The 14,414-nt window shown below is 35.9% G+C and overlaps 1 protein-coding gene across 1 annotated transcript in view; it reads right to left on the bottom strand.

Annotated features, from left to right (window-relative positions):
* The window catches only part of LOC118266813 (RNA binding protein fox-1 homolog 3), a 70,508-nt gene extending 57,400 nt beyond the window's left edge, over positions 1-13,108 (bottom strand). The window contains exon 1 of the mRNA XM_050703253.1: positions 12,956-13,108. The gene's annotated coding sequence lies outside the window, so the exon portion shown is untranslated. The remainder of the gene's footprint in view (positions 1-12,955) is intronic.
* Positions 13,109-14,414: the final 1,306 nt, after the last annotated feature.

Raw genomic sequence — 14,414 nt, 5'->3', positions numbered from 1 at the left:
AGGGTAGGGTTCAATTGAGTAGAGCAATATAAAATGAACATTGTGCGCTGCCCCCCTCCCCCCCCCCTCCGGCACCCGCGGCCCGCATGCCCCCGCCGACAATAAACGCCCCTTATGAACTTTCTCCTGTGTATTCGGAAATAATAGCGAAAAAGTTGTTAAGGTCTTTTAATAATAACTTTCCCCGCATCGCGTGTACAAACTATTTCTATAAGTTGATCGCCTGAAGCGTTTCTGTACATTACGTAGGAACGAGTACTAAAAATATTATTTTTATATACTGCTACACGTTACCCATACTTTATAGCCACGTGTCAGCCACGTTCGCTGTAAAAAAAAAATCTACAAGTTACAGACGAGGTTTACCTACAAAACACGTATTTAATCAAAATAATCCACTCCGTACTTAGGCCCGTGTTTTGGGTAAAAACCTGACACCAGCTTGGCCTAATTTACCAAACACTCGACCACAGTTTCATATTCATCAGTCTGTTTATATTTTAGTACAAGCGCAAAAGGAATCTTACAAAATTAACATGTCGGTGCCGCCAGCTCGCCACTGAGGAAATGTCAAACGAATTTAACTTTTAAACCATTTCGCCTGTTGATTCTTGAACGATATTCCTCAACGTTTCTCTTCCCACTTTCCGAGAATAGGGAAGTGAATATTAGCATATATTTAATAACTTTCCAGATTGCTAAAAATAAGCTTCAATGATACTCTACAGTCTTTTATTAATGTGTAGTAAATGGCGATCAGCAAAATCATTCTTAAATGTGTACCTAACTCAGATCTGCGATAATAATTAAATAAATGCGAGAATATTAAAGTAATCACATAAAATATTCACGTTGAAGGGGGATGGTAAGAAGAGAAAAATAAATCCTCAAGTGCTTTTGTTCTCGCGAAGCTGTAATGACTGCAGCAAATAAATTACTGGCACGAGAACGACCGAATTTTGGAATTTGGGAATATAAATGTATTTAAGTTCTCCTTAATATCTTTTTACATAGATTACGATTCCATACCTTTCTCTGAGAAAGTAATAAAATCGTAGATGATTTTATTTCTTTCTTGAGTGAGTGATTCATAAATAATTTATATGAATTGCTCAATTATTATATTATTACATTATTCTACGTTATCCTATACTCAAAGACCATAGTTTCACTAATTGAGATTTGTAATCAAAAACTTTCAAATTACGAACGGAAGCGCAGCCAACAATTAGTACTTGGTACAGTTCCGTTCAGCATTTTTCTGTGACAAGGTTACTCGCTAGGAGGCGAACAACTGAACTGCCAACCTCGTGTTTTTTCCACGACCTATACAATACGTACAAACAAATAAGTACGAAGCTATTCTTACAAGTAATTGAACTGAGCCTACTGTTCAAATCGGCTTTAGAAACCGCGCAATTTAAGGAGGGACTCCTTAACAATGAGCACCTACTAAGCTTTCGAATAAATGGGATATTTTTGCTTCATCATTCTTTTGTAATTTAAAATTGTAAGCAAAGAAGCTTATTTATTGAATCGATGCCGCATTATTATAGTTACTAAACGGCTACGGAGTCAGGGACAGGTGTTAAGTCTGTAGCAAACGGTCTCAACTTCCCCCTCTGTGGGTCGGCGCAACGGTCGCCAGAACTCAACGGATGCTATTGAAGTGGACGCTGTACTCCACTCAGTAAACGCTTAATGTAACCATAAAATTATGAAACTTTTAGCCTCATTTGAGTTTATATTGAATTTTTATATATTTTTAATGACGGTACTGAATCCACACATTATTTGTTACTTTTAAAGTCAGAAAAGAATATAAAGTCAAAAGCTAGGCAACAAAGATGCAGAAAGAAAGACAAACAGACAGATTATGTGAATGTTTAAAGAAATCTGAAACATGGAATTATACGAATCTCCCAACGAGTTCCGAGACCAAGGATTACGCTTCTCTTTACGGATTTACCTACACACGTACCTACTTGTGTATTAGTCATGTATATTTATGTTCGTGTACAGAGTTAATCTCACTAATTTCATTTCTTGTGAGCCTCCTTTTTGACTTGATTATGAATTTAATGTTGGTACTTAGATATTCTCTAGGCTAGGCTGATTACTTGGGATGTTAAAACTTAAACCTTTGTAAAACAACACTTTAATCAGATAGTACATTTCTTAATTTGGCACACGGTAGACGTGGGCAAGCAGAGCAGCGAATTATGTCTTAAATTGAGGAGGAGCTTCGTTTCAATTTGTTTGTATAATAATTACACGCAACATTTCATTTATAACTAGACTCTAGTATTCAAAGATTAAAATATATTGCATAAACATTGAAATGCAATTAGTGTTTAGTTTTATTTACAATAGAAACTATTGCGTATAGCAATAAGCAAGTTGCAAGGAAGTCACTTATGGAATTGCGGGCCATCCAAGATAAGCCCAGTTTAAAGCGAGCCGGCAAAGTTGTCGCGAAATACCAAACTATTTCCGTGCTATCTGTTTCGTGTCGCGCTGCAGTCGGCAGCTCGACAGCTCGGGGCGCCCTAACTGCAATAAACAGCTTGTTTAGTGACTCTGATCATTATAATGAACAACTCCACTTCGAATTAAACTTAACCTAGTAGGTATCAAATATCAATGTGTTTTTAACATCACAGTCTTAAGAGGAAGGTTTTACTATGATCTCTACACTTGGCTTGGGAATTGGAGATTGCAGTTGGGCCACCAAAGTTGTAGAGAAACCTGCTGTCAGCTGCCAGTCTATGCATGCGTGGTTGGTTGCAATTTTAAACCAAGCTCAGGTTCGCACGTTAATATAATAACGTGGTTATTAAGATTGATTTATGATCACTTCTGATTTTATGGCCACGTTATGTGGACTACGCGGTTGACGTATTTGTACCAAGGTGAATATAATAACTATTATATAAATAACTGCCATTTCACATTTCTATCTATAAAATGAAGAGCTGGCATAATATACCTATACTTACTTTTTGTATAATTTAATTTGTATTGTGTATTTGGGAGTTGTACCAAGCGGTTATAGGTTGAGAAGGTACACCTACAAACAAACTATATAAAGTATAAAGTCTTATCCTAATAATTGTTATTTTAGGTATTATTATTGGTCTTTATTGGAGACCTTAAAAAACAACAAAATATAAGAGACACTCCACATATGAAGGTAAAGTAAAGAAATACTTACATCGGTCTTTGACTGTAAACAAAACAAAGTAAGTTATCCATCAACTGCAAATAATTCAGAGAAAAACTAGTGTTCGCCCGACGTGATGGAATTTTGTGTCGATCTGCCTTGTAACCTGGTATAGGGGAGCCGGCCGATGCCACGACGGGAGCACTCTCTCAAACATTGTTCAGATGCTGGTACTGAGGAATTCGGCTGCATATCTCATGAACTAGGTACTAGGGTATCAGGTCCGGCCGTAGATGGAAACCCATGTCAAGTGTCACTCCACCGCCATTATACTTACTCGGGCATTAATAATAATATCATCAATGGAATTTAACTCGATATTACGAAATGTTTCAGCACGTGGGAAGTAAATAGATAGCTACTTTACATAACAAGGACATGACCACCCATCACTTGTGAAACAAATCGGTTGCCTCCCTGTTTTATTTAAAACTAATTCAGATGAAAATTTATTCGTAGAATTGCGGATTCGTTTAAGATTTTCTTACTTATCTTGTAAAATAAACTTTATTAGGTACCTATTGTCTTTATTAAATTATGAAGATATCTTATACAACTTAGGTCTCTTCATGTATTTCTTAGGATCTAATTTTAGATAAAGTATCTATTACTGAACTAGTTTTCGGAATTCTGAATATGTTAGGGAGTACGTCATACGTGTTACAGGTAAACCAAACGTAAAAGTACCTAGCCTCGTATGTACATAAGTAAGCACAAGTCTAATTAATTAGGACCCGCCTTCGTATCTAAATACGAAACAAGAATCCACATTACATCACAAAAATTGTTAGAAAAGGATAGCATTCTACACGCTGTCTTTGGCCAAAAACTTCTTACAGTAAATCACACTTGGTAGAGACGAAATTTCTTTAGATCAAATACGCAAAAAGGAATAACAGTGTTCGCACAAACATCCGTTTATTGTATTTCACCTAAAAAATAAGTAGCTACTTTAATAAGATTAACAATGAGTGGTGACACTTCTCAATCTTTCATAAAAATAGGTGGGTAATATAAAAGGCGGGGAGACAGATGGCGTCGCGCGGTTACACGAAAAATAACCCTGCATTAATTTGCTATGACAATGACCTATTTGTCTGAATTCTTCGTTTTATAGACAAGTTTCTCGATGTCTCTACATAATGGGGATAAAATATAGACAAAGGCTGTCTAAAACATACCGATAAAAGTTATTTTTATCAAATAGTTTCATTAGTATTGAGTAGGAGTAAATGCCAGAGATTTTCCAACTATTAGGCAATGTTATTTCGCAACGATAACCGAAGACGTGCCAGCCGGCCGGCTTTATCTAAACGACTCGGGGCCTATTTGTGACGTGATTAGCGGTCTATTTGATCGAATTTAAACGCGGTTCCGGCACTTAGCGAGGTAACTGTAAATAAAGTCCCTGGCCAAATTTTATTTAGGTCAAGAGCATAAAGCTGACTTCTGATTAATATATTACAAGAAATGTTCGGTAATTAAGGTAAGGTGTCCATAGTGATTTCTTCTAATAGTAAATATAGATTTTGTCAACGATTCTTTAAATTATTAATTATCACGTTACGTGAGATGAGAACACACGACTTGGTAAGGTTGAATTCAAAACCTTTAAAGGTAATTAAAAAGCTACGAACTTTAAAAAGTAACTAAAACTGTCTGACCCTCAGTAAGCAGTAAACCAAGAAAAAGTGAAATCCTTCTATTATGCCGAGGCGATACGTAGGTAAGTTTATTCAAAAATGTCGTTAGTCCGTCAATGAATGCAAAACGGTTTCACGTGCGGTGATAAGGTACAGTATGAGACCGCTTTCCGGAAGGCCGCTAGCATTTCGACTACAGCGCCCCCTACCCCTCGACCCCCCTACACGTGGAAGTGGTGGAACACCTCACCGCTGCATACTTTTTGCGAAATCAGATTTATTTCTTCCGCTCGTGCGGTAGTTACTGTTCTTTTTCAACAAGAGTAGCTACACCGAAAACTTGAAACATGAAAGGAAAATTGTTAGGTCCTTTGGTAAAACTACATAATTTTATTGTGAGCAATCAGAGCTCCATCCATTGAGAGAGGTCTTTGTTCAACAGTGGAAGTCTTGATTCCGATATGATGTTGTGATGGTGAATCAGAGCTACCAGATGTTATCGAAATAAATATTTCCACAGTTTAATTCTTCAATGTTTACTATGGGTTGGTAAAGTGTGCAGGAAATTTTAAGTGTGTATGATTTCTGATTCATCTATACCTACTAATTTTAGATATAAAGCTGAAGAATTTGTTTGCTTGTTTGACTAAACACGCTAAATTCAAAAGTGCTTGCCGAGATCTTTCACATAATTCAAAAAATCGACACAACACAACACAATTTTGTGTAAGAAAACATCAACCTATCGAGATTCTGATAAATTATAACTTCCCCATTTATTTATCGATAAATGCCAGTCTGCCAGTGTATAAAATAAAATTATTGCATGAACAAACAATTATTGCGAAAGTTTTCAGCGTGTCATTTCACAAATGGGCGGCGCGCGGCGCGGCGTGCGGTGCGGGGTGATATTGGACCGGCTGCCGAGTGGTCTCGCTAAAAGCACACTACAAATGCTACAATGCTCTCGTGAGTCGTCTCAGCTTTCCACCATTCATTCACAATAAACGTTCCCTGTGAGGACAAAAACGCTGATAGGTACACTAGGAACAGTGGGAACCATGTGTCACCACTCGAAGTCTATTTGAAATACAAGAGAAGGGTTTCAAGTTTAGTTTTGAGCTTTCATTTTACTTTCGAGTCGTCTTGTCACGCCTTTTATGAAGGGGTAGGCAGAGGTGCACATTACGGGATGCAATCCCACTGTACAATGTACACTTATCTTGTGTTATAAGTTAATAAGTCCCATCCCAGTAATAGGGGGTGAGCCTATTGCCATACACCGGACACAATACCAGACTCCATGCTACTATTGAGAAATTTTCGATAAACCGAAAAAAGAGTAATACTTTGCCCGACCCGGGAATTGACAAGACCCAAGACTCCTTGCCCAGCAGTCGCACTTGCAACCACTCGACCAACGCCCCTTTTACTTTAGATAGGCGTTATAGGCGTACTAATGTTTATAAATTGTAATTAATTTTCTGTAATACGTACCTTATCTTACCTTTGTCAACCTGGCTGTAACTACATGACACATGTACTATTTAGTTGACATACTTTAGAGCATTATAAAATACAGTGACATAACCGAAGAGAAAACATCAAACAGAAAAAAAATGTTCTATAAATATACCTACAACACACTTTATGAAAAAAAAACTGCATAAATTAATTTAATTTAATGACGCAATTAAATACATTTACATCGGAATGTACATGAGGCGCGCTGCGAGCGTGCATTGCTAATGGTTTACTACGAACACCTAACTCGTCTCGATCAACACTCCGCGGAAACGGTTCTACGATGAAAATGTTTGTTTCTCCCTTCGACCGCGAAATACACATCAATCTCAATAAGTGACATTAACGGACTTGCTACTATATTGGGGGCTAATTCGAAAATAATTGTTCACAAACGGAACGATAAAATGAACTCGTAGTAAAAGAAAAATGCACTGTAGCTATAGGTCCGTAGGTCTTGCTTAGAAGGCGATAAGACTAAATGGCAGGTTAACATGTAGCTCTACGAATAGATTACACGCGAATGTTGGCTACGTAATTAATTAGATCAATAAATATATAACTGCGCAGTTGTTACAGGTCATTATATACCTCCAAGTGTATATAAATATGTAGGTGTACAGCGTTCACTCATTTCATCGATTTTAAGATATTGTTATTTATAGACTTACCTACAATAAATGGTTAAAATTGAAACAGTTCCCGTAAAGAACAAAACTATGTTGCACTTCGGTTAATGAAGTACTATTAATAGTGTTCCTAGAAATTGCAGGGTAATTAATTAATTACAACTCATTTATTATTTATTTATTAAATACCTGAATATTTGCATTGTCAATCTACTTAACTTCATACATGCATATTATGCTCTATGCTGTAGCACACTGAACAATCGATTCAGTCTCGAAACTGTATGGTCTTGGTAAGTGTTAACAAAAAAAAATAGTTTTGTGAGCTATAGTCGAGTTTAGGGCTTGTAAAGATAGGGTGAGTAGAAATGATAATTAGTAATGAAACTATTGTTCTTAACCTAGAAACGAAAAAGTCGAAACGAAACAATTTGAAAGATAATAAAAAATAATAAATTGCTCTTTGACCAAACCAGAGGAGGACGGATTACAAAGACTGGCAAAAACAACGTAAAACAATAGCTAGCTAGTAAAACTGAAAACAAAGTATGAAAAATATGAAAGGGAAATGGTGAGTTCTGTCTGTGTGCAGTTTGCAGGGTCGGGCAGTGGACTGCAGGCGGCGGGCACGGGTAGCGAGTCGCCATGCATCGGTAGGCGAGCACAATCCTCCGCCATCATTACATCAAACAATGCTGTGAATACACAGATGTACATGTCTAGCTCGCTGCTTAATTCGCTCACTGAACATCACACAGTCCTCTGAACTTGCTTGTTTTCGCCACCGCTGCAGTTTACTACCCAAACCTCATGTTTGGTACCTATGTACATATTGCATTTATATGGCTTGATATTAGTTTGAAGCACGTATCACAAAACACGATGTGAACTGAATCACCTTGCGGTATGCTTAATTCGCTCACTGAACATCACACATTGTATTATTTTTTTCTCTGAACTTGCTTGTTTTCGCCACCGCTGCAGTTTACTACCCAAACCTCATGTTTGGTACCTATGTACATATTGCATTTATATGGCTTGATATTAGTTTGAAGCACGTATCACAAAACACGATGTGAACTGAATCACCTTGCGGTATAGTGTAAGTAGATTAACGTCTATTAATTATTATTTAAAATTGCTGTAAAGAGGTTGGTGTAAAACATCACAACTATTTTATGACATGCAAACCTTTTCTGCATTCGTTTCGTAATTTGCCAAGCTAACTTTTCAGGCACCTCCATTGTGTAGTACAACACCGACAATGTACAGAACTAATGAATTTGAAAAAAATACTACTGAAAAATGATTGGTTTAACTAGTGAATGTAATATGACTTAAGTACTAACCTAACTAACCCATTTAGATCTAAGCACTGAACACTACTTTTACCTAACAGTCAAGACTCTAACTAAACTTAAAACTAAACATTTTTATTTAAAACAAAAAGTTATGTTTAAAAAATGTTTAGTTTTGAGTAACACAACAATATGACTAACACAATAGTTTCTCTGTCTCCAATATGTACAGTATTAATATTTCGATTCAGGTTAAACTCACTGCTCTCTGATTAAGATGCAACCTTGGTATGAGCTCTAATTGCATTAGCAGTTACGTTTAATTTGTAAGCAGAATGAAGCTACGGGATCTCTCAGGTCAATTATAGCATAGCTTACCTTAGGGCCATTATTAGCGTAACTATTGTAAATGTTCGGTTAGGAATGGTTAACTCTTGAACATACATAGTAGTGTTATGTTCTTTCTTATACATATTGAAGGAACATAAGTTAGCTTAGGAATCAGTTTGTTTTATTCCTTTCAGTGATCAGGACTATCCGACAGATTAGAAACAATTTTAAATAATATTGTTTGTATTTTTCTCACAGAAAGAATTTTTCCCTTTCAGTCCGTTTTATATTTTCTTACAAACTTTTTATTATTCATAGTATTCATTCCTATTATCTACATCTAGGTACTCGCATTGTTGTATATTCGAATATCGACAGCGAAATCCAGATGGAATGAAAATATTGACCATTGCATAGTCACAAGAGAAATCCAAATAAAAAATCATATCAAAATGGATTTCCGATTGCACACAGTGCTGTAAAGCTTTTTGTGCAATCCCTATGTAAACAAAAATTTATCGCTGTTCACTAGCACCTTCGTTCATATACATATAGGTATATTTCACAATAGATATAATGTCAGTGAGCTCCCTTAATGTATTTATCTGTGGTTGCATTTATAATCATTTGCTAAACCAGAGAAGATCAGTGGAAATTATGGTGTTACCCAATGATATTATATTAAAATATCATTGATGGTGATGATTTATTATAACACCATTGATGTAACCACATTCATAATTATATTTTTATTACTTTTCTCATTCACGGACATCATAATAATCTCTTTTTTATTCCCAGTTACTTGGTAAATGTAAATAATATTTTACGATGCGCTTTTCCTTCATCAAAGCGAGCTTACAACTAATGGAGTACACATTAATTATTTCCTATAATGAAAGTTATTAAATGACGAAACGGTGCAGTTAAATTACGAACTTTAATCATTCATAATTATGCAGCTTTATACTGTTATTTAGTACTGTGAAAGGAAACTTGAATACTGAATATAATAATGTTTCTCTCCGAAGAGATGCGAATAGAATTAGTTACCTACCTATGTAATTTAACGTATAGTGATAGTGAAAACAAATAGGTCAAACCTAAATACGATAACTATGACATCAACTAGATGCTACATGTTTTGTGTATGGGTCAGTTTTCAAGTGATAAAAAGGTTTTAATACTCAAGATAAACTATATAGGACAAACGGTATAGTTGTTTATAGTGCCTTGTGGTCTCTTGATATGCGACGGACTGTCACATATACAGTACTACAGTAATCCGTTTTAAGCTGATTTTATTTTGTCGAAAATATAAAATAAATATTCGAAATATTTAACTCCAATTGAAAATTGGTGTCTCTGTATATTTTAAAGTATCTGTATAATTATATTGTATCTGTATACTTTAATTTTGAATGTAATAAATTGTTTCATTTTGTGCCCCTAATTGATTTATTCTTGTATGAAGATTTAATCGGTAATAATTCAATCGATATTTTTTACACGATTTACTCATCACCATCTCTAGTGAAAGTCCCATTAGAATGCCAATCGCCATGTCAAAAATCAGGATGTCACAAAACGACTATAATAACGATAAGTAACGAATAACGACTATAACATTATTTACAACATAGAGCAAAAAAAATAAAAGGCAGCTAGTAAAAAGGTTTTATATTTATAAAAAATAAACAAAATTGCATGTAACTGGCAATTTAAGCAGAAAATAATTTCAAATGCCATTAAATATATTTTTTTTATTTCTCTTTTTTCTATAGATTATATGGTTTCTGGGTTTTTCGCTATTAATCGGCCTGACGGATAAATTTTGTCGAAAAACCTTTTTGGTAAGATAAAAATACTGGTGATCCGAGCAAAAAAAATCTAAAAGCAAAATTATTTTTATATATTTTTTTTTATTCTCAGTTTGATATCATTTTTTAAGTAAATAGGGAACATCCAATTTAAAAACGATCACAATTTAATTTGCTTTCGGTTATCAGCTCATAGAACAACCAATTTCCTTAATTGCTTTCCACTTGACAGGTACCTACGATCCGATTCCGATGCACAACATGGCTGGTTATTCGTCCATTTTCGTAGGGTTATACGGAACAATCAAATTTATATAAAGCTTCCGTGAATTTTTGATAGATTGCAAAACGAAATTGATATTTTTTCCCCGAATATACTGAGGGAATTCCGTTTCAATTTTGTGAGAAGTTACTCGTGAACGTGATCGAAGTACGTGCCTTGTTAAGCTTCTAAAACATATTCTATTCTGCATAATAATATTATGTTTCCTTAGGATTAATTAAAGCACACTGTTATGTATCTATCAAATATTAAGCAACAAAAAATCTGAAGCCTTTATACGTAGGTAACTAGGTAAATGTGTACACTAATATTCTTAAAACAAACTTCAAAGTTTAACATAAAAAGATGGAAATTTAGGTAAACAAATCAACATAAACAAATTTTTGATTTTATGATAAAATATACGTAGTTATACCTATGTCTACCTCCCATCTTTAGAGGGTTCACTTTATTCAGAGTACCTGGGGGCTCTGAATAAAAGAGTGTAACGTCCAGTATGCTAATCATTCCAACTCTCATCAACCGGCGCATCGGAAAAACGCTTCGTTTTCGCATAATGTCAAAGGAATCATCAACTAGAGCCCCTGTCCAATGTCCACGAACCTGAACCCTTGATGGTCGAAAACAAGAAAAAATGTTGTGCAATTTTCAATTTCAGTGATGTTCGCATCGGGACAATGAAAGTATTGAAGAACGCTAGAGACATAGTTGAAAAAAATCTGTAGGCCATAAAGCTGAAGAATTGTTTTTTAAGAATTTGTTTGTTTCATTGTTAGTTTGAACACGTTATTCTCCGAGATTACTGGAACAAGGTAAAAAAAGAAATTGTGTTGACAATCTAATTATCGAGGATGACTAAACTATACTATAGGTAACAAAACATTATACTCCGAGCAATAGGAGCTAAGGGGAAGATGATACCGCGCGGGCGGCAAATGAAAACAAAAGATATCATTTATTTTTCAGATTTAATGATAGAATGTTTCGAAAAGTGTATATATAAGTAGGTAGGCACGAGTAATATACCCACGTACACAGCTGTACTCACACCGTTTTCGTTTTCACAAACTGAATTACTCAATTTGCATAAATATGTGTGTTCTACCGTATACCTATGTATTAGGTATTACATACGAGTATAAGCAATCATTTCTATTATGCCAGATTAGCTTAATGTACTAGATGCAGTTTCATTATGTTAGCATAGCATACCTATATTCTGCTGTTAATTGTAACCTAATTAGTACTATCTACTCTACTGGATGTAAGTAACCTACCAGACAAATTATTATCCACGTAGCTTATAAAAAGCGAAAGGGCGCATACCGACATAACTAAAAGAGCAGAACGCTGACATATAAATTGTAATAATATAAATATATTGACGACACAAAGTTCTCAGCGCGTGAGTCAAAACCACGCAAATAAAACGGACATCACATCATCCCAGCCGCACAGAATGTTCCTGTGTTATCATAAAGTACACTCTGTTTATTTAATTCCACCACGAAATTGTACTTCGTGTCCGTTTAATTTATTATTTTAAATAGACAAAGGCTGTCTCTGCCTTGTTCATCGCTCTTTGTTGACGTCCAAATCTCCTATTGTTATAAGTCGTCTTATCAATTTCTTCGTCCACCTCGGTATTATACTTGGGTACTTGTTTGAAACAGGTTTTGATTTCGAAGGACGACTTTTCATTGTTTTTCTTATGATATGATACCTATTCTGAATCTGAATAACAGTTGTGTTAAATACCTTCCAAGGTTGACTTTAAAAACATTGTACTCTGTCGTAATTCCAGAAATGTTAAATTAAAATATTAGCAACGATATACTTATGTACATTGCGCGGCACGAGTGACGAACTTACGATACGTATTAAAAAGTTATCAATTCAAATGTAAGTTCGAAAACAAAAAAGTAAGAAGTTTATTTGTAAATTGAATCAAACAACTTTCTACACAGAAATAAAACAGAGTTCAACAGGTAGGTTTAGTTACCCGTTAAAATAGAAACTTTTCTCCCTGTCGATTACGGACTTATAGATAGATAACATTACAATAATTTTAGCCTACATGAAACTTGGAAAAAGTTTACAAAGTTTAGCAACTCCCAAGTGCATGAAGTGAGAACACATAATATCATTCCCATAAACAAAAGTATTTTTATTTAGTGTATTAATACTGAAAGTGATAAATGTTACCTTTAGTGACAGGCTAAGTTGTGTTGTTTATCAGTTAGAAGGCAGATGATCAGCACGTGCGGCGGGTGTCGCGCGCGGCAGGGGCGAGGGGCGGGCGGGGCGTGCGTCGCGGCGCGGGATCGCGGCGGCACTACCGCGCCCGCCGCCGCCGCCGCCCGCCCAAACGCTGCCCGCCCGATGGTCCACCCGCCCCACGCGCCGACGAATTCCTTGCTGTGATTAATCGTCGAGCCACCTGCGGAGCCTTTTGTATATCGTTAATGTGTTCGGCTCGGTCTCCATAAACAATTTTGAATAACAATGAGGTGTATAGGACATTTTCCATCAAATTCTCATTAACTCTCTATAGGCTTATTCATCCACACGATAGCATATTTACTATTTGAAAAACTCGTTAAAAACTACAATCAACCCAAAATACAGTGAAGTACGACATCGCTACCTTGTACCTAATCATTTTAAAATAAGCAGATAGGTATTAGCAATATAGGTTTCCAATTTTTGCTCAATTAGGTCCCAACTTTCAACCTTTTTAAAGCTTACACTGGTAACGAAAACTACTTATCTACATCTAACAAGAACAGCTGATTAGCACAGATCAACATTACGGTATTATCAACAGTACCACAGAATAGTAATACTATTTAGTATGAACAAACAAATAAAAGCGAGTGTCTTTAGCAGGTTGAGTAATGACCGTAGAAGGGGACGCTGAGGCTGAATGGAGATTTTCTCGTAACTACTATTAATCTGTGCGGTGGAGGAGCGGAGGCAATGAATGAACACAGAATGAGACAATGACAGCTTCCGATCCCGGCCGAGGCTGAACAGGGCTGCCGTCTGGACAGGGAGCGGGCGGCCTCAGCGGCCAGCCGGGGCGACCTCATTTATTTTACTAAACGAGATACTATGACGAATGATGGTTCACGAACAAAGTGTTATTAATGTTGCTTTCATGCCTACAGTTATAGATAGACCGTATAAATTGAAATTCATATCATGTTATTCACCAGGTCTACGTATTTGGCACACGAAGCGTCGAATATGGTCGAATACAAACAGCCTAATTCAGGCATCACCTCGTTTGGTGCGGTGCACTGTATGATATGAAATCATGTTCGGCAAACAATCCCGCTTATGAGCTATTCAACTGATAACGATACATTTACGAGCGCGCGGGGAAATTGAATTTCTAAACGATTTTTTGGATGTGTCAATGTTATTCAAACATGTATGATAAATTGTGGGTAGAAAAGCAGGTATATAGTAAGTAGATACACCTATACATTTTTAGGGCAGATGAAATATTATAAGGAAGTGAATTTTAAACCCGCATGCCCCCGGGCGTACATGGACAAAAAGAATGTCGGACGCCCATGACAGATGGGAGCTCTATTCTCAATATTGTTGATAAATAAATTTAAATACCATACCACTATAGAAGAATTGTCAACCTAGT

This window comes from Spodoptera frugiperda, chromosome 23 (assembly GCF_023101765.2).
Source record: "Spodoptera frugiperda isolate SF20-4 chromosome 23, AGI-APGP_CSIRO_Sfru_2.0, whole genome shotgun sequence".
NCBI lineage: Eukaryota > Metazoa > Arthropoda > Insecta > Lepidoptera > Noctuidae > Spodoptera > Spodoptera frugiperda.
The sequence above is the reverse complement of the archived record's forward strand: the minus strand, read 5'-3'. Positions and strand labels throughout refer to the sequence as shown.